At 40.8% G+C, this 22,169-nt stretch overlaps 1 long non-coding RNA gene and 1 pseudogene across 7 annotated transcripts in view; both read right to left on the bottom strand.

Annotated features, from left to right (window-relative positions):
• Positions 1-22,163, bottom strand: part of LOC124078230 (uncharacterized) — a 54,047-nt gene extending 31,884 nt beyond the window's left edge. For 6 of the 7 annotated variants that reach the window (XR_009224749.1, XR_006846847.2, XR_009224750.1 and 3 more), the window contains exon 1: positions 22,010-22,163. This is a non-coding gene — a long non-coding RNA (uncharacterized LOC124078230). Of the gene's footprint in view, positions 1-12,875; positions 13,020-22,009 lie in introns of all 7 variants that reach the window. The other variant, XR_009224751.1, reaches the window with a different exon arrangement.
• Positions 1,946-10,600, bottom strand: LOC131423339 (small ribosomal subunit protein uS5-like; annotated as a pseudogene).
• Positions 22,164-22,169: the final 6 nt, after the last annotated feature.

Raw genomic sequence — 22,169 nt, 5'->3', positions numbered from 1 at the left:
CCCCGCCCTCCCTCCCTTATTGTGAGTTAGCATCCACATATCAGAGAAAGCATTCAGCCTTTGTTTCTTTGGGAATGGCTCATTTTGCTTAGAATAATATTCTCCAGATCCATTTGGAAATGCCATAGTTTCATTCTGCTTTAAGGCTGAGTAAAATTTCATTGTGTATATAGACCACAGTTTCTTTATCCATTCATCTGTTGAACAACACCTAGGTTGGTTCCATAGCTTAGCTATTGTGAATTGAGCCCACACAAGTTTCTTCTTGGGAGAGTGGCAGAACCAGACTCATTGAAAATCACCCAGCCTGGTTTCTCCTGAAATGCTCTGTTAAGAAGGCACCCTGTCAATCTTCCTCACTAACTGCAATTTTCATTACATTTATGTGGTACCAAAGTGCTCATTTTCACCAAGTTTTCAACCCCAGTATTCGTTTTTTTTTTTTTTTCAGTACTGAGATTGAACCCAGGGCTGGCCTCATGCACAGGAGGCAAACACTCTCCCACTGAGCTCTATCCCCAGCCTTAAGTCTTTCTTCACTTGACTTCTGCAACATGGTCTTCCTCTCACCTCTGCTTCTTCTTTTTCAATATTCTTCACTGGATCTTTCCTTTCTTCTAGACCTTTCCATGGGGAAGGCCCCAGGGCCCCATCCTCTTCTCTCTTCTCAAGCACTTTCTAGGCAACTTCATTCACTTGGAAAAGTTAAAATCTATAAGCAGATAATTCCAAATGTTTTCTCTATCTCTGCCTCCTACTTCAGACTCACATATTTAACTGACAACTTACTAGATGCATTATGGGCATCTTACACCTAGCATGTTCAATACTACAATCTTCATAACCCCCCTTCACCAAAATCGCCACTCCAAAAATTCAACATTGGCAACAAAACTCGATAGATGGAATTATCATTCATCCAACTACCCATAATAAAAACTTTGTATAATATTTAACTTCTTTTCTTATAGACCATAACATACCCATGAAGAAATCTTGTCTGCTTTACCTTCAGACCCTGCATCATGGCCCTTCCACCTAATTTGAGCCACTGTCGCCTTTTCCAGATTGCAATAACCTGCTGGTTGGTTGCCTAGCCTCAGAGTTTCCCATCCCTCCCCCAGAGTCTGTGATCCCCACAGCAGCCTGAGAACATCAATCACTTCATATCTTTCATCTGAGCTCGACCCTCCAATAGATTCCTGGAACCTTTAGAATAAAACCCAAAGCCCTTTCCTTGGCCTACAAAGCCACCTGAGCTCTACAGAGCTACCCCACCCCTTCCCCATTGCTCACCACTTTCCCTTACTCTGGCCTCCTCTGATCCTCAGTCTCTCCAGATACACAACTTCCCTGGGGGCGTTTACACGAACTCTTCCCTCAGCTTGAGATTCTTTTCCCACAGATATTTTTACTGCCCTAGGCAACATAAAATTGGGTGTTTTTATATATATAAAAGGAAAGTGTACTTATAAGATGAAAAACTTGAAACATCACAAGTACTCCTTAGATAGTATTTAGACACTGGATAAGGCCTAGTGTCTTTACTTCAGTAGTTTTACCCTTTGAAGTTTAATTCCATGCAATTCAACTAACAATCCAAAGCACTGGCATTTGTAGACAATGATAACGTGGTAGACAATGATAACTGTGTTAGTCAGCTTTCTGTCACTATAACAAAATACCTAAGATAATCATATTAAAAAGAAGAAAGGTGTATTTTGGCTCATGGTTTCAGTGCATGGTAGGTTGGCCCCATTGTTTTGAGATCTGTTGTGAGAAAACACACCTGGTGAGAAGCACTTGATGGAACAAATCTATTCACCTTAAGGGAGACAGGTAGTGAAAGAGGAAAAGGAAGGAGCCAGGGTACCCATATCCTCAGTGACTTAACTTTTCCTGTTATTAAGCCCCACCTCTTAAGGATTCCAATACCTCCTAATAGTACTGGAGACCGTGGACTGGAGACCAAGGCTTTAACAAGGGGACTTTGGGGGCATTTAAGGTCCAAAATATAGCAGTGGCACTTGAGGGCTGGTATGAATGACAAGACACTTCCACACTGGACCCCGGTAGCCACTGTGATCAGGGCCAATTTGCCTCTTAGATAGAGCACAACTCTTAGGGCCCATGGTACTTGTAAGGGTCCATGAAAATGTTTTGATTTCTTTTTTTTTTAACAGGTTTCGTTCACTTTATTTTATTTTTGTTTAAAAACCCTATGTTGTAGCTACAAATGGAGGCTGGGTCCTCTCTACAAAGGCTCTGCTTGGGTTTTCACAAGATGGTCGGTGAATTCCTGATAGGGAGACTTGGTGAACACAGTCTCTTTCCAGAGATGAGGGGTCAAGTAGCTGTATGTCTTGGAGATGGCATCAAAGGTGGCCTTGGTGAAATTGCCCAAGGTGGCAGTGTAGCCCCTGACTGAAGTGCAGCAGTCATCAATACCAGCCATCAGCAGCAGCTTCTTGGGCACAGGGGCTGAGACAATGCCAGTACCTCTGGGGGGCAGGGATGAGTGGCACCAGCTCAGAACCACAACGTCCTGTCACCTTGCAAGGGACAGTGTGGGGCTTGCCAATCTTGTTTCCCAGGAGCCTCTCCTCACAGGAACAATGTCAAGACACTTGATAGCAGTGGCTACCTCCTTGGAGCACTTTACTCCCAGTCCAATGTGACCACTGTAGTCCCTGATAGCTACAAATGCCTTGAACCTGATCCCTGGCTAGCACGAGTCTGTTTCTGTATAAACGTGATCTTCAAAACCTCATCCTTGAGTGATGCTCCCAGGAAAAAGTCAGTGATCTCAGACTCCTTTCCTTGGGCCAAGAGAGGAGACAGATCTCCTCCAGGGACTTGATCTTCATGTGTCGACCAGGTAGCCCAGCTTGCTGACCAAGATCCACTCCTTGTCATCGACCTTGCCTCCACAAGCCCCACGGCCATGGCCCTGGCCCCAATCATGGCCTCGGAGACCACTGCAGAAGCCTCCACGGAAGCCACCCATTCTAGGCCCCTGGGACCCCTGCTGGGACTTCCAAGACCTCTGGGACCTCCGGGACCTCTTGCTAGACCAGCGTCATTCATCATTTGGTGTTTTCCCAGAGAAGAAGCGTTTTGATTTCTTTTAAAAATCAAAAGAATAAAAACTAAGCTTTTAGGTTGAATAATACATTTTATTATATACTATTGATATATTTTATGATCATTGGTAAAATGATGACTATAACAGTGTTTGTGTGTGTGTGTGTGTGTGTGTACACGAGCATGCGTGGGCACACAGGACCGAGCCCACAATACAAAAGTTCCCTTTAAGCCAGTAAAGCCCTGGCCGTGGCCCCTGGGAAGGAAGTTTTTTTTAATCTGACTACCAGATGTGAGTGCTGTGGAGAGATGGCCTTTTAGGCTTCCTCCTGGCAAAAGGAAAACACTGCTTGGAAAACACCCCCATAAATTGATTCTCAGATCGCAAGGTCATTGTCATAACTTATTGACATAGTGTGGCCAGCCGTCTCCCTCTCAGGCAGAGGGCAGAACCCCGGAGCAGTCAGAGCTCTCTGGGTAGATATGGAGTGTGTCAACACAAACAGAAACCCAGGGCAGGCTCAGGGCAGCAGCATCAAGCTTTTGTGACAAGAGAAACACACTTATATACATAGTGATATGGCACCGGGAATTATAGGGTAGGGAGGTTCTGAGAAGTGTGCTGTACAGGAAATAGAGCACCTGAGAATGTTGCTGCCAGACATGTCCCTGACTGAATCATTCTATCTACCACCATCTCAGAAATGGAGTGGATTCCAGGCCATCTGCAGAGATTTTAGAAAACGAAAGAAGCCTCTAGGAGTTTAGCATCCCCCCTCCTCCAGAGGAGTTTTTATGACTTCCCCTTATTATACATCCCTGTGTGATAAATCAGGAGAAAAAATACTGATAAGTGCTGATATAGAAGGCAAAAAAAAAAAAAAAAAACCCTGAGATCCTGAGAACCAATATTTCCTTATCACTTAACATATCCAGGGACTACATATTTTAACTCATTTATTTCTCACAATATTCTTACAAGGGAGTTCTTACTACTACTGTCATTTTATACATAGAGAAACTGAGGTACAGAGAGGTTAGGATGCCTGACTAAGACCTCAAAGCCTTAAGTGGTGGTGCTGGGATTATAACCCAGAGCCTGATCTGGAATTTGTGCTGTTACTAGTCACTGAGTAGAGGAATCCGTAGTTAAAATGATAACTGCACATATTAAAATACTCGTCCACGTCAACTATTTAGTAAATCTGTATATTTTATCAATATTGCCATTTATGTTTCCTTCAATTTTTTGCTTTATAAGACCCTGGAAAGAACTCCCTTCATTAAAACTGAATCAGGAATTCTGAAGTCCTGGGTGGATCCAGTCATTTTTCTGATGGTGCCTTGTGACTGTCTTGTGTCAGGAAAAACTTGCCAAATTATGAAGTAACTACATTTGTACTTTAAGATGACACGTTTGAAACAAGTCTGGATTTATTCATGTTTTGAATCATTTGCTGTAGTGTTTCAACATGCTTTTACCCTCGCCAGTGGATTACGGAAACCAGCTCCAATAGATTCCTCAGCAGTTGGATCTGTACTTAGGTTCTCAGGATAATACCAAAAAAATTTCTCTAGTTCGCCATTCACGGTCCACTGCAAAAAGGTATTAAAAACTACTGCTCAAAAATAAGATAAAACAGTTTTAAAACCCTATGGCTTTTGTTCTCTTTAAAGTTTTTTTTTTTTTTTTCCATTTCTCTACCATGAACTTGAAGAGGTCTGCAAGAACAGCACCTCCTCTGTATTCAGCCTTCACAGCCCTGCCAAATGCACTGCTCCCACAACAGTCTCACCGCTTGGCCCAGTGGGCCATCCCTGTGTCCCTCCTCAACCCCAGAGAGGATCACACTTCTCAGTGAAGAAGAAGAATGTCCTTTTGAAAGGTTTCCCTCTGCAAAAGGTATTTCAGTCATCTGGGGAGCATAGAAAAGCCTTTCCTGAAGGTACACCTTCTAGTCAACTGCTTCCAGGTAAAGTCAACCTTGACTTAAGGGTGGACAATAGAAGGCTTTACATTCCTGATGATCCACCCAACTGCAAAACAAAACAAACCTGTGACAGAACTGTGACAGGCACTGAGGGGAAGCAAAGTACTTTTTTTTCAGAGCTATAATGGCTGGGGAACATTCTTACCAATTCTCTTTACTGAGGGATGAGTGTGTGTGTGTGTGTGTGGGGGGGTATTTGGTGTATTTTTACAACTGAGAAAATAATATATAATTATCATAGCTATTTTTAGAACAAAGCAAGGTACAAAGATGAATATAAAATAATCCATAGTCCAAAAGTCAGAGATAATACTTGTAAATCAAGTTCATGCCCAGCCATAACCTCCATCTAGTTACTGAACAGATTCATTGTAATCATTGTTTTGTTGTATGGTTGTTTTTCCTCTGTTAACCAATGTAGAGTGATTTTATCTCACACCATTTAGTATTTTTCAACTACGTAATTCTTCATTGATGCATCTCATTTATAGACCATACCCAACATATCTAATTTATAATGTAAAATGGTTACTTCATGGGTTTAAATTGTCAAATGTCATCAACTGTATGTTTTTCAATTTGATATTTTCCTATTACTGGATTCTTAGGTTATTCCCAATTTTTTGTTGTATAAACAGTGATGCAATGAACACTTTAAACATAAATCTCTTTGTAAAACTATGATTGTTTTCTTAAGATAAATTTCTAGTAGTTGAAATTGCTGGGTTAAGGAAGATAAAAAGTTTTTTATGCCTTTTGAAACATGCTTCCAACTTTCCCTCTACATAGTGCTGATCTATCTATCATCTCTTTGGCATCTTCCTGATTTTTTATTTTTTAACTCAATTATACTCTCCAGCTGACTTTGGTATTAATACCATGAAATCATGTTACTGTTAGCTTCCCAGCATTGACTTCCAGATTATATTTCATCAAACAGTATTTTGCATGGTCAGAGCCCTTAGCAGGACAAAGCTTGCTTGGATCCATTTCCCGTGGCAAGTAGTGATACAGTAATAGAAAGATAATGGGATATGGTATGGATGTGTGTGCCCATATTTGTGCATATGTGAGTATATACCATGTCAGGGAGTCCCCACTCTTCTACAGGTAACATTGACCGGGTGTAAAGGAATGATATTATTCCTTCTAAAGTACCAAGTGCTAAAACATGAACCAGGGTCACAAACTTGGTTGACAAAACCTGTTTCTAAAGGGTTGCTTGCTTTAAAACCTCTTTATACTTTGGAAATTTTCATATGAGATCTTAAGGACATGACTGCATTTAACTTGAAAAAATGTCATCCAAAATGAGGACATCTAGACAACTTAGAATCAACATCTTGCAAAAAGAGGAAGCAATTTTTCCTCCACATGTTGTCTGGGTCGATGGTACTTCAGTTGCCACTTTCTGGGCTTTCTGAAAACCTTTTCTGCACAAATCATAACTTACCAGCCCCAAATGTCTCATTTTACCAGTGGACCTTATCTAGTAATTGCTAGTTTTATAGTTTTCAATTGCTTTCAGGAAATTACTTTTTGGAGACAAGAAAAGACTGTTACGATCTTTAGACTCAGATTAAACTACTGAACTTTGAAAGAGAAGCCTACACCAGGAAGTTTAAAACATGACAGAAAGTAAATGCATATAATTTGTTTTTACAGTAAATGAACACCATGCACATTATTGAGATATTCAGTTATTTCTTATTATTTGGGATATTGGATCATGTTAAGAAACTATAGTCAACAACCTTTGCCTTTCCTAGAATAGGCTAATTCATACTGGTGTCTTTCTGACAAAGAATGTATTTTAGAAATCATCTGCACATTTCTTCCAGTAAACTATGCATTTGTAAATTGGAAACAACAGATGAGCAACAGCTCTGATCATCAAAGTAGAAATGGAATTTATAAATTAAAATACTTTTAAAATAATACTGAAATAATAACTATCAAATCAGTAAAGATTTTTTTTTAAATCCAACAGTGAGATTGGCATTCTTATGCAAATGCTGGGTAGAGTGTGAACTAGTAACACCATTATGAAAACAACTTGACAGCATGCTTCTAATACACTTTAATTTTTTATACCACTTAACCTAGTAGTTCCATTAAAGGGCAGTTAGATAAGTGAGAAAAGACTTGTAAACAAGTGAAACACAATTTCATTTTGATCATGGTATTATTTAGAAGCAATCCAAATGTTGTCAGAGAAATGGATAAAAGAGTTATAGCATATAATAGGACATTATGTGGTCATAAAAATGCTGTCCTTGGGGTTTTTTTAATAAAAAATGAAAATGTGAAGTGGGTAAAGCAGGATATATAATGTGTGTGTGTGTGTGTGTGTATATATATATATACCTAAATATCTTACATTACCCATTCCTAATTACAATTTTGTTAACATCAACTGAAATGAATAGACAATAATTCTTGAAGGAAATACACCAAAAACAAACAAACAAACAAAAAACCTGTGCTATCACTATTGATGATTATTGCTTTTGGTCTCATTTTTCTGCCTGTTCTGTTTCCTCTAAAATGACCATATATTAACTTTTGTAAAATGAAAGTTATTGTATAATAAAAAAAGAACAAAAGGAGAAAAGAAGGATTGATTGATTTCAGAATGGTTTGGAAATAAGTTATTTTGTCTTTTAAGAAAAATACTATTCTAGAAAAGAATAAAACAAAAAAATTTTTTTGATTGTACTGCTGAATGTGGTCATAGAAATACAGATGCAATTATTTTTCCTTTCAAACAGTTTCATAGTTTGCCTAGCATGCATGAAGGCATAGGTTTGATCCCTGAAACCACACACACAAAAAAAATAGGAAAAATAATAATAACAAAAATAATTACATGTTTCGTTTGGTTAATTTTGTGCTGGGGATGCAGCTTTGTGGTAGAGCACTTGTCTAGTATGCACAAAGCCTTGGGTTCTGTTCCCAGAACCACAAGTGAACAAAACTACTGTTTGGTGTAGAAGGAAGAAAGGCCGATGAGCAGACAGACAAGAGCTAATCATTCACAGAAGGTGACCTTAGACTCTGAAATTCACCAACAAAAGATAAGGGAGGCAAACATGATGCCAGGGTGGTTTGGTATTTTCAGTAACTGTGGGTATCAGTCACTTTAGACCTAGGTTCAAGTCCCTCTTCCTTAGTGAGGCCCTTCCCTGACTGGTGAGGTTATGTGAATCCTTGTCCCACGCATTCATCTGACATTCTGCTTACTCTGTCTTGCCCTGATATTGATCTTTCTAGGACCATGGTTTATATTTTTCTGTGTCTGTTGCCTGTTACTATCTACCATGTCAACTGCTTGATTAATGATAATAAATGCATATATATTAGTCTGGGCTCTTTGTTGCAAAAACAGAAACTCACCCTGGATGACAGTAAGGGGGAAAAAATTAATGGGAGAGTCAGAATCAGAGAAAAGAGCAGAGATCAGGATTCTAGTAGGAAGCAAAGGAGGCTCAGCAGAGCCAAGAGTTTTCACATGAATGGCCACTTAGGACATCATTACTATGGCTATTGTAGTGGTACGCACAACCCCCGCCAATAAGAGTCTTAATTGAGTTTCTCCAGAGACCCTCACCATAATTGTTCTTATTAACAGAATATCAGCAAACTCAGTGTGGTTTAAAACTTCCTACTTTCTGTGAAGACTAAATTGCTCTATCTTGCTAAAGCTAAATTTGAGCAAAAACTTGGTGATGTTATTTTTGCTTTTATGGTAAAACTTGTAAAACCTCTGACTAATCTAAAAAAAATGAGACAAAAAGCATTTTCTGTGAATTAAAAAAAAAGACTTTTATGTAGACTCCTACAAAAATATAGACCTCCAAACCTCTCACTTCCCAGTGGGTATAAAGTTCTAAGAGTTTCCAGACTCATGGTTTAGAGAATTTTAGGCGCTAGCCCCCTGTGGACCCTGAAGCTAATAAACAGGCTTCCTGAAAATTCCTTGGGTGTCCAGCCTCTTCTATCCTACATCACTGTCACCATGGCCAGCTGTGATCTCACTGTTGCTGCCCTCACAGTCATGGGTGTGGGGACCATGCCTTCATGGATGCAGCTACAGTGATTAATGGCTGACTGATTCCATCTTGAGAATCCAGAAATGGTGAGGCTTCTGCCATTCTAGCTGCTGGGGCCCCAGCAAGACAATATTCATCTTCTCTGGCTTTTGGTATAGGCCTGACCTCTCACCGTTGTTGGGAGTCTCCCCAAATAAGAATTTTGTGGTGGTTGGCAGCCAAAATGTCAGATATCCACTATGAACAGTAATGGTAACAGGGCATCATTCCGTGAAGGGTCCTCCAGTTGCTGATGGGAATTGATTGGATGAGATCCCTCATCCTGGAGAGGGCAGTATTTCTTTCTGACTGGGTAAGGACTTGCCTTTTTCACCTGTAGAATCTCAGTCAGCATCACAGTTCAGCAGCTGATCTACCAAAGTGGGATCCCACAGAGCATCACCTCAAACCGAAGGTCTCCTTTATAGCATAGAAGATGAGTTGGTAGAAAAATGACAGTGGAATCCACTATCACACACTGCACCATCCACAAGATGCTGACATGATAGAATGGTTGCTTTGTTTTTGTTATATTTGGAGATGTTGCTCAGACTAGCCTTGAATTCCTGAGCTTAAGACATCCTCCCTCCTCAGCCTCCCAAATCACTGGGACTAGAGATACACACCACCACACCTATCTTCAGATGGCTTTTTGAAGATGCAGCTGTGGCAACAGAATGGAGATAACACCCCATGATGATGTGGAACTGAACTCTAAAGTACAGCATATACCTTAAACCAATGACTGATATATGATTCTGAACCAAATAAGTAGAATACAGGAGTTCTGGAGGTAGAGGTAGGGAGAGGCCCCACTAAGCATCACTTTTCAGTGGCCCTTTGGGAAATTCCTACTTCTTATTCCTGCAACTTTAGTCTCTGTGGGTCTTAACATCCTGGTTCCCAAAAAAGGTCCAAGATACCATGCACATAGTAAGAACATCACTAAAAAGCAAAGCAAGATCAGGTTGCTTGTTTTAATTGCGCAGCAGATGCAGCATACCATTAGGACAAATTGGCTCTGATGATCACATGAGGGTAGATCTGATATATCTAACAAGGCAGGGAGAAATAGATTCTTAGGTGATCCACTGGGCATATAGCAGACTGTCGTGTACAGTTTTAGTCTAGATGGGCAGGTGTGGCAACCATAGCCTGGTAAAGCCATGGTAACCAGTGGTACGGAGAACCCACATATGAAGATCAAGGTGATTTCACCAGGAATACAATATAGACGAGCATAAATACTTGCAGAGACCGTAATACAGTGGAGGAGGAGAAGAAGAATTGAGCATCAGTTATCACTCCACACCCAACTGCAGCAGTGTGGATTAAATTCATGCCATCAGTCTACTCTAATAAATTTCTCCAGAAACTGACCAATGAAGATCCTGAAGAATATATGCTTAAATGAAGTGACCGACACATAGGAAGCTAGTGGATCTGACTAGTACATGGGGAAGATGTAGTGGATCAGTCAGATCCCCACCCACCCACCCACTGAGACGGTGCCCCAGTCACCACCCAGCTGCTGTGCTGAAATCTCCTTTTCCAGAGAATTGTCTTCATTCAGCAGGATATGCCTCCAGGACCCCCACTTGACCCTCGGAGCATTGTTCAAGGAATGACTAACTGACTTAGGAGTAAAAGCCAGCTCTGCAATTCATGCTCCAGAGCCGCCCCGGGCATCAGCCTGAAGTATTGCTCCAGCTGAGCCCTCATCCCTGCCTGGCTTTCTTCTCTGCTCTCTCTTGCTTTCATGATATCCCCTCTGCTGCCATCACTTCCCCCAGAATCACATGCACAAGAATTCCCTTCTCAGCTCTGCTTCCAGGAGACCCCAGTCACTACTAAAATTTTATTTTAAAAAGACTTTTTAAAAATCAATATTTCAGGTGGCATTTGCAATTCTGTACAAAGATCCTTTCTACCAAATAAAATTAAAATATTTGGGCCATTTTTCTTTAGTTGTTAAGGTTTTTCTAGGGTGTGATTTATGGAAGGCAAGGGTTTCAAAATAATCCACCACTTGAGAAGAAAAAAAAAAAGAAAGAAAGAAAAAGATTTTGTGTTGAATGATTTGAGAAACTATATGCTACCTTAGGGGATTCACTGAGCATGTTCACTATAAAAGATTATGAGGTAGTGCTGCCCATGGAAGATATATTCAAATCCTATCTCAGGACCATCACTTAAATTTTTTGTTCCCAAGTTTCTCATAAGTAAAATAAATTAGCATATGCTTCATAATCACAACACAAGAATTAAATGATAAAATGCACTTAGCAGAGGCTAGACACATGGCATATTCCATGAATCATAAGAAGTCAAAGTAAATACATCAGAACCTTGGGTTGAGGGAGAGAGGAAGGGGATCATTTAATTTTCTTGGCCATAGATCCTTTTTCGTTTCCTGCACACAAAACAACAGACACAGAAAAAACATGAAATGCAATTTGCAAAATGCTGAGTGAATGAATTTCAGTAATGCTGACTCTACACAAAATGGAGGGGGTTATCTCCGAGCATTTGAGCTGTGTAAAGAGTTATGCAAGATAACTTCAGGCAAATAACCCCCAGGATAATCCAGAGCTTTTGAATAAAAATGCTGCAGCAGGCACCGAATCAGAAACCAGAAGAATCATTTTTCAAATCCAAGAAAATAAGTATCTGCCTTGCTCATATTTTTCAATTCTACATTAATTTTCTACCTTTGGTTGCATGATATTCTGGCCAAAATAGACTTGTTTACTCAATTATAGGTCATCTGTCAATTTGAAAAATGACAACCTTCCTGCATCTTAGGTCTGGGGACCTTATTTTTATGGCATGTACTCACTTCTGGCAGGAATCCCAGAGGGCACAGGAAAGTGGGAGGTGAAAGGCTTCATTCTTGGAGGAAGGATTTGGTAGAGTTAGTTTTCTTGAAGCTGGTAGCCAGAGCCCAAAGCAGCAGGCACTTATGCTTATTCAGTTAGTACGAGAGGCTTTATACAGAATATTTTTTACAAAATGAAGACAATAACACATCCACAAAAATAATGACATGTTCAGAAAGGGACATTGGACAGGTATTGTATTCGTTTTCTAGGGTTGACATAACAAAATACCACAGACTGGGTGACTCGACAACACATGCTTACCTGGCTGCTTTCTGGCTGTGTGTTCAGAGGGCCTTTCCTCTACCTGCCTGATGTCTCTTTCTCTTGTTATGCAGAACACAGGCCCACACTTAGATAAAGACCCTATCTCAAAATACAGACACCTTCTGAGGTACAGGTGGTTAGGACTTCAACATGGAAACTGGGGAGGAAGCACATTTCAGTCCACAACACGTGTTCATATGGACCAAATAAATTGTGCTGTACTGTTTTTGTAAGTTCTGCCTCCTCAAAACTCCTATCAGCCTTGAACTCCAGACAGTGGAGAGTTGTACCTTGGAATATTTTCTGTGTTGTCCTACACGTCGCACTATCCCTCCCCCCATGCCCTAGGCTAGAGCTCTCTTCATTGGCAATAATTGCTTTAAAATCAATTAATCATTAGGATCTCCACCACAGAGACTTCACCAAATGCCTTCACCAAATACCATGGGTCAGTTTAATAAATTTCTATGTGGAGAAAGACCCAACTTGGAGTGCATATAACTATAACAGCAGCCTAGTTATAGTTTTACCTCTGTTTAGTTAGGTATGGTTGATTAACTTACACTTCCTTAAGGCAGAGAAAATAACCTGGAGCCTTCACCTCAGGAAAAGGTTCTGTTTATGTCCTTTTCTCTTAGGTTCCAATGTGTCCAAAGGTCGCTGGTGCTTCCCTGTTTTCAGGTAGCTCTTTTGAAACCACACATGACCTTCAAAGGGCACACAAAATAGCAAACAGATCACCATGGTGAGTGCCAGGCTCTGCTACCTGAACAAGATACAGAAGTTAACAGACCCAAGGAACTTTATCTACAATTCAACAGAGGAGAAAGGAAACCTGAGGAAGTTCATTTCCTCTCGTGCAAAGATGTGATGGAAGCCCCTCCCTGTTCCATCCAAATTTTCTTTAAACAAACAAACAAACAAAAAACTATCTTTCCCCATTTTTTTTTCCTTGTTACTATTAAAGGAAGATGATGTGTGATTGGACTGACTTTGCATGGCAGGGACCAGAAGGACTTGTTGGATGGCAGCCACCATGACCTGAATGTGCCTGTCTTCCCACTCATATGCTGAAATTCTAACTCATGGTGATGGTACTAGAAGGTGGGGGCCTTTGGAGAGTGATTGGGATTAGTATCCTTATAAGAAACCCGAGGGAGTTTGTTTGCCTTCATGATAGGATACTTCAAGAAGTCACCATCTGTGAACCAGAACAGCAGGCCCTCATCAGACACCACACACTGCCCACACCTAGAAGTAGTCAGAGGCAACACTGAGTCATTGTTGTCTCCCCAGATAAAATATGTGCTCTTCTAGACCAAAGGCAGTGAGTGACTCCTGCTTTACATACCCTTCAAACCCCAAACAGCTGCTGGACACAAGTCTTACAGATGGCCCTCCGTATCTGTGGGTTCCACATCTGCAGCTTCAACCAACCACAGGTCAAAATTATTTGAAGAAAAAAAAATTGCATCCATACTGAAGATTTACAGACATTTTCTTGTCATTGTTTTCCCCTCTTCTATTACTTTGAATTGAAGCTGCTGGTATTACCACAGTTACGACTGCCATGTTATGACCTATTGAGCTCTAGGCACTTCTGCCTTTGAGGCCCCTTTTTTCATAAGAATATTAATGATTATATTTTAGACTACATTGATAAAAATAAAAATATAATTCAGGGGAGGGTTCATTATTATTATGTTCGTTTTTCTTCTAACGTTCAAAGAAATTAAAATTAAGACATTTCCATGGACCCCTAAAAGTTTTATGAGCCTTGGGCATGTTGTCTCCTGTGCCTAATGGGTAAGTTGGTCCTTCCAAAAGCAATTAACTTTGGCTTAGCCCTTGCAAATGTTGGCCATTATGTTAAGTCAATTTCATGCGTTGTCAAAATTAACCATCATGTGACACTTATGACATAAACATTAATTTTAGTTGGGTACAGTGGAATGCACTACAGTCCCAACTACTTGGGAGGCTGAAGCAGGAGAATCTCCTGCACACAGAAGTTCAAGACCAGCCTAGACAATATAGTGAGACCCTGTCTCAAAATAAATGGATATATTTGGTAGATACTGATATTGATATTTTTCTCACTTTACAAATGAGAAACTATAGCTTAAAGAAGTCATGGAGGAGATAACTACAGAGCCCAGAATCAAATCCAGCCTCTTCTGATTCCAAAGCCCATGAACTTCATCACTATACCATATTGTTTCCAAGAACTGATAGCCAATAGGTCACTAGCCCAAGCAATGACCTGAGTACCAGCTTAGACTAACCATGGAGGCTCATTCCTGAGCTATAAACACTACGCTAACTTCTTCACCAGAGTAAAAAAAAAAAAAAAGAAAAAAACACCAGCGATAACGTCTTATTGACTGACTCCTTGCCAGGAATGCAGATAATCAGACATGACTGTTCATATACCAGAAGTCTTCCTTGAGCAATAAAATCTAGAGTTGCTGGAATTTTTTTTTTAAGTCTGTAACTGTTAGTTCCTTATAATAAGTGCTCTTTAGACTTTAACTTAAAGTTAAATTCACTTGGGACACTGAAGACACTTTCAGTGTACAGTCATCATTTCTAGACGTCTCCTTTCTCACCGCCACATGTAAGTTCTTGACATCATCTCTTGCTGAGCCAGTCTGGTAAGCAAGTGCCAGAGACTGCAGGAGGACAGAGACACTGATCCGGTGCAGAACAGAGAGCTATCTTACAGGCAATGTCAAGGTAGAGTCCAGAAAGGTGGAAAGAAAGTTCAAGACACCTTTATAAAATAATACAATGTCTGCTGTAACTCAAAGGAAAAAGGCTAACAACACAATGGAATCAAGAGACAAGCAAAACAACTTAGCCTGAGTTCCCCCAAATACAACTGTTGAAATGATTAACCTGAGTCCCACACAGACATAGTGACCTCCATTAGTCAGATAATGGAGGTGCAAACAGATTGTGTGCCTTTATTTCCTGGCCAATTACACAGCCCTATTTTCCTCTGCATGCAACAGAAATGACCTGAAAGCTTTTGAGTCACCAGTCAACAAGGTGTCTAATACAACCACCCTTCAAAAATTATTTTGTTCTCGCATTTCTTCAGGGGAAAATATTCCACAGCCAAACTGTGTAGCTTTGTGCCAGAGGCAGAGCTTTCTTCGCTGTCTCCATTGGTAGGAAGAGAAAGAAAATTAATCTACTATCAGTGCTTCCAGTTGAACTTCTTCTAACAGCAGTTTCTCCTCCTACAATGGACTCCACAGTTTAGCCCCTGTAGTTCGGTGAGTTTGAGAGCGGAAGCAGAACTTGTCACTTTTCTTTCCAGAAGAAAGAGGAAAGGTTGCAAAACCCACAGAAACTCAAGAGAAGCATTTGTGGATTTAAAAAATTTTGCAAATATTGGCTAAGCATCACAAAGTACTATAATACTGAGTTGTTGAGATAAACTGAAGGAGCTCTGCCTTTCAATGTCTCACACAGCTACTTAAATTTGGTTTTACCCTTCTCATGACAACTCAAAGAAATAATGATGGGGGCCAAGATTTACTCATCGAGAAGCCCCAGACTTCCTTCCCACAATGATATGCACATAACCAGTGTAAGGAAAACAAACAAACAAACAAACATACTAGCCTTACATCCTCCCAGATTTGTACCTGACACTCATCTGGGCAAATACATGTGATCTTGCGACCAGCAGCCTAATCAGGGAACCTGCCTGGATCCTGGCTGGCTGAATTCAGCCATCCACCCACAGAAGAAATAATCAAACGATGTAAAGAGGAAAAATGAATTGAATACAGTTTGATCAAACCTGGGAGAAGCAGCTAGATTTTTTTTTTCTCCTTCAGGCCTACAGAAGCAGTAACAATTAGTAGAAAAAGAATTGAGGAGATATACATAGGTAGATTTAGGTGGGCTCTGCTATCCGGAGAATTTTCCAGTTCTACCTTCCTTGGTGCCCACTCAGGCCAGATGGTAGGGTTTTGTTTGTTTGTTTTTGGTACAGAGCTTTTTTAAAATATTTTATTTAGAGGCAAGGTCTCACTGAGTTGCTTAGGGCCTCACTAAATTGCTAAGGCTGGCTTTAAATCGCAGTCCTCCTATCTCATCCTCTTGAGCTACTGGGATTACAGGCATGCACCACCATACCCAGATACAAGCATTAGTTTTTTAGTTTCTATTCTCAGTAAGAAGTAGTTCTGGAGCTCTCAGTTTCAGTTTCCACGACCTGGCATGGGCTAAACTACCAAATGGGATAAGTCAAGGAAACCTCTCATCCCGTCAAGCACCACTCCCATTCCCTGACTCAGACATTTTCAGAAATGCCCTCCAGTGCCAGGACCTGCCAAAGAGGCATCATTTCCTGCATAAAGTGCTCCCAGCATCCACCCAATGCCCTACATGCACACCAGTGCCACTACATGGGATTCCTGTCAGTTCCTCTCTCTCCCCCTCCATCCCTTCCTACCCAACACCCACTGCTTACTAAGTGCCAGGAAGTTATAGTCATGGCAATCAAGAACAGTAAGATGGGCCTTTGACTGTTAGCAGGCAGACTTATGGAGGAATACAACTTAAGACAAATTTAAATGCGATACTGTCGTAGGTTCCTTGAAAACAAAGGAACAGGAGGGGAAGGGAAGGACAGCAGCATAAAATAGACATTATTATTGCTGCATGTATATACATGACTGCATGACCAATGTGATTCTGCAACCTGTACACTCAGAAAAATGAGAAATTATACCCCATCTGATTCAAATGTATGATATGTCAAGATCACTGTACTGTCATGTGTAACTAATTAAAACAAATAAAAAAATTTAAAAATAAATAAATTAATTAATTAATTGATTAATAATTTTTAAAAAAAGAAAACAAAGGAACAAGGACCAAAGTAGTTGAAAGAAGGCTAGTTGTATATCTATGTGGGCAGAATGACAGGAAAGTATCCCTCAAAGACATTTCAGGTAAATGTCTAGGTCCTTCTTTATCATTCCCTAGCCAAACCTAACAGCATTCCTGCTAGAGTGCTAATGGCAGATGGCCTAGAGAAAGGGTAAGAAGTTTTACTCTTGCCTCATGTGCATCCTCAGGCTTTCTCAGAAAGCCAGTTAGCTGCTGGGAGCTTTACTTTCTAGAAGAGAAATTTAGGAGAAATTAACTGCGCTGCCCAAGAGGATATTGCTCATAAATTCTCTTTCTAAGTTGCACAACCAAGAACAATCTCTCCCAGCTCCTTGATTGTTCTGCTCTCCAAATCTGACATTTCTTCACCATGGTGTCATTAGATTCTGTTATTCAAGTGTCTTGGTTTGTGTGGGGTGATTTGTTCCCTTGCTTTTTCATGTTATTTGTGTGTCTACCCATCTAGTGGTATGGATATGAGGTAGTAGAGTTTCTAGCCTGTGGATTTGTAGTATCCCTGAAGATTTCCAATACCTCACCATTTAGGGGGAGACAAATAATAACAACCAATGCAAATAATATACTGCATTAAACCAACTAGTTCCTACTATGACATCTACAATGTTAATCTTCACAATAAATAGAAATGATGTGATCAGTTATTGCCTACAATAAAACTAGCAAGTTTGCAAAAGGGTTTACAATTTCAAATGGTGAAGGAGGATAACAGAAATGATACAGGATGTAATGATTACGATGAAAAGGAGAGAAGATAGAAGTGAAAAAGGAAAAGTGAAAGAGAGAACAATAAAGATTGACTGTTGGTGAAAGAAAAGAGAGAAAGAGAATCAAGGGAAACAGGTAAATGAAAAAAATATATAAAGTAAAATTATTTAAAAAAATTAAAAATAAAAGAATTCAAAACAAAGCTAAAACATCCTAGTCCTCAAAAAACTGATCCATAAAAAATGGCTTCAGAAATGCTAGAAAAGAGGGGGGAAAATATGAGTATGTATAAATGTCCATGTGTTACTAAGGTAACAATTAAACAGAAAAGAAAAAAGAGAAAAAAAAAATCCATCAAAAGTGCTAAATGCCAATTGGTCTGGAGATTTTTAAATCAGTGTGTCTCCGGGTCCTGGTAATTTCTGGTCCATGCTAGAAGATTGTATTCCAGGGATCTCCCCTGGGTTCCACTCAACTGTTAGAGGAGCCAATTCTTAGTCCCTGAGGTCATCTAAGGTCCCCCATTTCCTGGTCCTGCTTTCAGTCTCCAAACTCAATCTCCCCCCCCCCCCGCCCCACCCTTCCCAGTTCCCAGACTGTATCTCTCCCTTCCATTCCTGCAAGCAGCAGTTTGGAGGGGGAAGGGTAGAGCCAAGTGGGTTTCCACCACCAGCTGTCCCCTGTGTAAACCTCTCTCGACACTTGATTTTTTCCTGGTCACTTAAGCACACTCTATGCTGTGCAGTGTGTGTTTACTGGGCCTATATTTTGGCCCACACTCAGGTTTGCCAGGAACTGGCTTCCTCAGCTGCTGGCCTCAGGTTGCAGCTGCAAAATAGTTCCTTCCTGTGTCCTCCACACTCTGCCTGGAGAGACGGCGGTTTCTTCCTTGCAGAAGGATATTGTGCAGCACATCTTTCAGTTTGTTGGGCAATGCCCTTGTTCTTTAAATACTCCATACCCAGACACACCTCAGGCTTCCTAAAAATGAAGATTCCTTTAATTCCCTTATCCCTGCACTTTGCTCACAGAGGGACCACTCTGGCTAGTGCTTCTGGCCTGGCCACGGCAGTGGCCATGATGCTGGGGATTTCTTCCTTATTTTATTATACCCAACCTCCTGAGTCCCCGATCTGCTTTAAATGTCCAGTTTTAAATTCCAGTAAAGTCCCCCCACTTTTTTTTTGTTCACCCACCTTGCTGAGAAGCTTTCGGTTTTCACTCCTTGGAGCAGCCAGGAAAGCAACCTTCTCTATTCCCCCATCTTGAAATATCCCAGGTGTTTCCAGTTATTATTCTCACTTAAAATATATATATATATATATATTCATCTACCCACTTCTGTAATCAAGATTTATTGGTAGGGAAACCAATCTTCCCAATTTGCTGAGAATGTTCCTACCTTATACCTATTATCCCAGCATAGTGTTAACAGTACCCCTTTTATTATCAAATAAACTAAGTTTGGGAGATACATGATTTGGTCCCTTGGTGAGTGACATCTGAGAGATTACTAGAGTCACCTGTTAAAATTTGTCTAGTCCACAAAAAAGGACCACAACAAAGATTAAACAGCCATCTTCTGAGGGGCATGACTGAGGAAGCATGCTGGAGAGCAGCAAGAAGGTGAGGAGACCTGCTGGAGTGGAAAAGCCTAGAACAGAGGCATAGAGAGCAGAGAGAGTTATCTTGCCTGTCCCACATGTATCAGCTCAGAATCAAGAAGGACATCTCTTTCATGGGGAAACGGTAGGCTGGAGAGCCCCAGTGGTCTACATCACCACTGCAGGTGACTACGCCAGACACACACACAGCCCTCACAGGCCTAGAATGTAGTCTGGAGAGTTGCCCACAGTTCACACATTTGTATTGCTACAGATTAAGAGTCCACGTTGGACAGCTCGCATCTCCTGTGACCTGAGCTCCCATGGCCCAGTGCTCTCTTGAAACTGGATTAAAAGAACAATTGTTTATTCTTGCCACCTGTGGCTTGCTTGGGAATCAACCGATCTAGGCTGTGTTTGGTTGACCTTGGCTCCAAAATGTACCTGGAATTAATTTCAGATCCAGATATTGCTCATCCTCCTTGAAGGACCAGGGCTTTTGTTCTCAGGGAAATTAGAACTGGTAAAACCAAGTGTGCAGTTCTAATTCAGGCTGTCCCGTGCTAGCTCCACTGACATCCCAGTGGCCTGATCACATGATCAAGCCTTTCAGTGAAGCAGGAGAACATACCCTCACACTTGACATGACAAAAGTAAGAATAGAAGGAGGGATGAAGGCTTGGAGATAGTAAGGATCATGCACATCAACTGTGCATCTTGTCATTCCAGTTGCCTCATTCATTTTCCCCTTGATTTTGAAAAGTCCCTCGACTCAGGACTTAGAGTGTATGTTTAAAAATTGTTCAGTTTATGTAGTATCTGAAACTGTTTCCTTGTCAATTCATCTGTGCCCAAAAGGAATTTGCATTTTAAAATCTGGAATTTTGACAGAAGCCAACTTAAGACTTGAAAAATATTTTAAGATGTGGATATAGCTAATTGATCTCAGCTCAAAGGCCAGGGCAGGAAGGCAGGATCCAAGGGTGAACAACAGTGCCTGTGTAAACTCGGGACAATAACTAGGACTCACTCTAGACAAAGGTTCCAAATTTAGGTTCTGCTATAGTTAGGATCTGAAATGTCTCCCAAAAATCTATGTGTCAAAGGTCACCAGCCTGTGGCAGGGCTAGGAGATGGTGGAACCTTCTGGAGGTGGGACCTAGGAGAAGAAAGTCAGGTCATTGGTAGACATATTCTTGAAGGAAAAATTGGGACTAGCCTCTTCTTTTCTCCCTGCACTACCTCCCTCCCCCAACTTCCTGATTGGCATGACATGGGCATTGTTCTCTGCCATGTACTCCTGCCATGATGTGCTGCTTCACTAGAGGTCCAAAGGCAACGGCAGCCAAGTGACCCTGGACAGAAACCTCTGAAACTGTGAGCCCAAATAAACCTTTCTTCCTTTTGTGTTGTTTGTTTCAAGTATTTTGTCACAGCAATGGAAAACTGACTAACGCAGGTTACAAAGGATTTCTTGGAGTGTTTGGTGAAAATACAAATTCTTAGGTTCAATGCCAGAAACTCTGATTCAGTGGGTCTAGAATAGGTCATGAAATGCTGAACAAAATATAGGGACTACATATAGCATGGTCAGCATATGGTACCTACTAGCTCCAGATGTGGGACTGGTTCTACATTTAAGGGTAAATAATGGCATAACCTTGAGCAGGGGTTCCCTGAGTCTCCATTTCCATTTGGGAAAACATCAGTGCATTTTTCCCCCTCTAACTTCTGGGTATGTTAGCCATTTCCTCCCTCTCCAATTTGACTCAGTAGATATTACCTTGTTAGGGCGTTGGGGTGCGGGAAAGAGACGAGAATTTGTTTCAGAATGTTTGCAAAAGGAAAGACACGTTATTTAGAGTCTGCCATTCAAAATAGGGTTATGCAGAAATATCGTTGTTACGAAAGGATTGCATTTTTCTTTATTCACTCTGGCACAAACCCTCTTCTACACCTCGGGTAACAGAAGGGAAGCCAGATATGGAAGTTTCAAGTCATAAGAATTCTCCTATCATTTAGAAAGATAGTGCCTCTGCTAATGGCAGCCAGGGTGAAAGGCTTAGGGCTCTATAATTGAATGAGGATGTAATAGAAAAAAATAAAATAAAACCCCAGCCATCTTCAGCTGAGGGGATTGTAGAAAGAAGGAAAGCAAGAAAGAGAAGAGGGCAAAGGGAGTTGAGGACAGAGAAGGGCACAGTATATTGGGCAGGGTATTGGTCTCCCTTCTCCCCGTTACCACCATGGTGCAAGCTTTATCACATTGCTCTGTTCCAGCCTCAGAGGAATGGGGGTAGAACAGAGGGCAGGTTCAAGGGATGTGAGGTGGGGTCCAGGCAGCAATACTTTTTAACAGATTTCCTGGTGATTTTTTTTTTTCCTGTGCTGAGGATTGAACTCATAGCCTTGCACATTGAATTTTTTTTTTTTTAATGCATTCACCAAATTGATACCTGACATTGTTGTAGAACGGAGAAAGCCTTTGGGACTTTCACTTCTGTTCCTGCTGGCTTCCCTCGTAGTGTTCTGTGAACTTCATCGTCATGTTGACAGAAATGAAACTCAAACGAACTCCACCCCCGTTTTTTTTTTTTGTTGTTGTTTCCTCGTAGT

The sequence above is a fragment of the Marmota monax genome, unplaced genomic scaffold, assembly GCF_021218885.2.
Source record: "Marmota monax isolate L192 unplaced genomic scaffold, Marmota_monax_Labrador192_F-V1.1 WCK01_AAM20220418_F8-fsc00110, whole genome shotgun sequence".
Lineage (NCBI taxonomy): Eukaryota > Metazoa > Chordata > Mammalia > Rodentia > Sciuridae > Marmota > Marmota monax.
The sequence above is the reverse complement of the archived record's forward strand: the minus strand, read 5'-3'. Positions and strand labels throughout refer to the sequence as shown.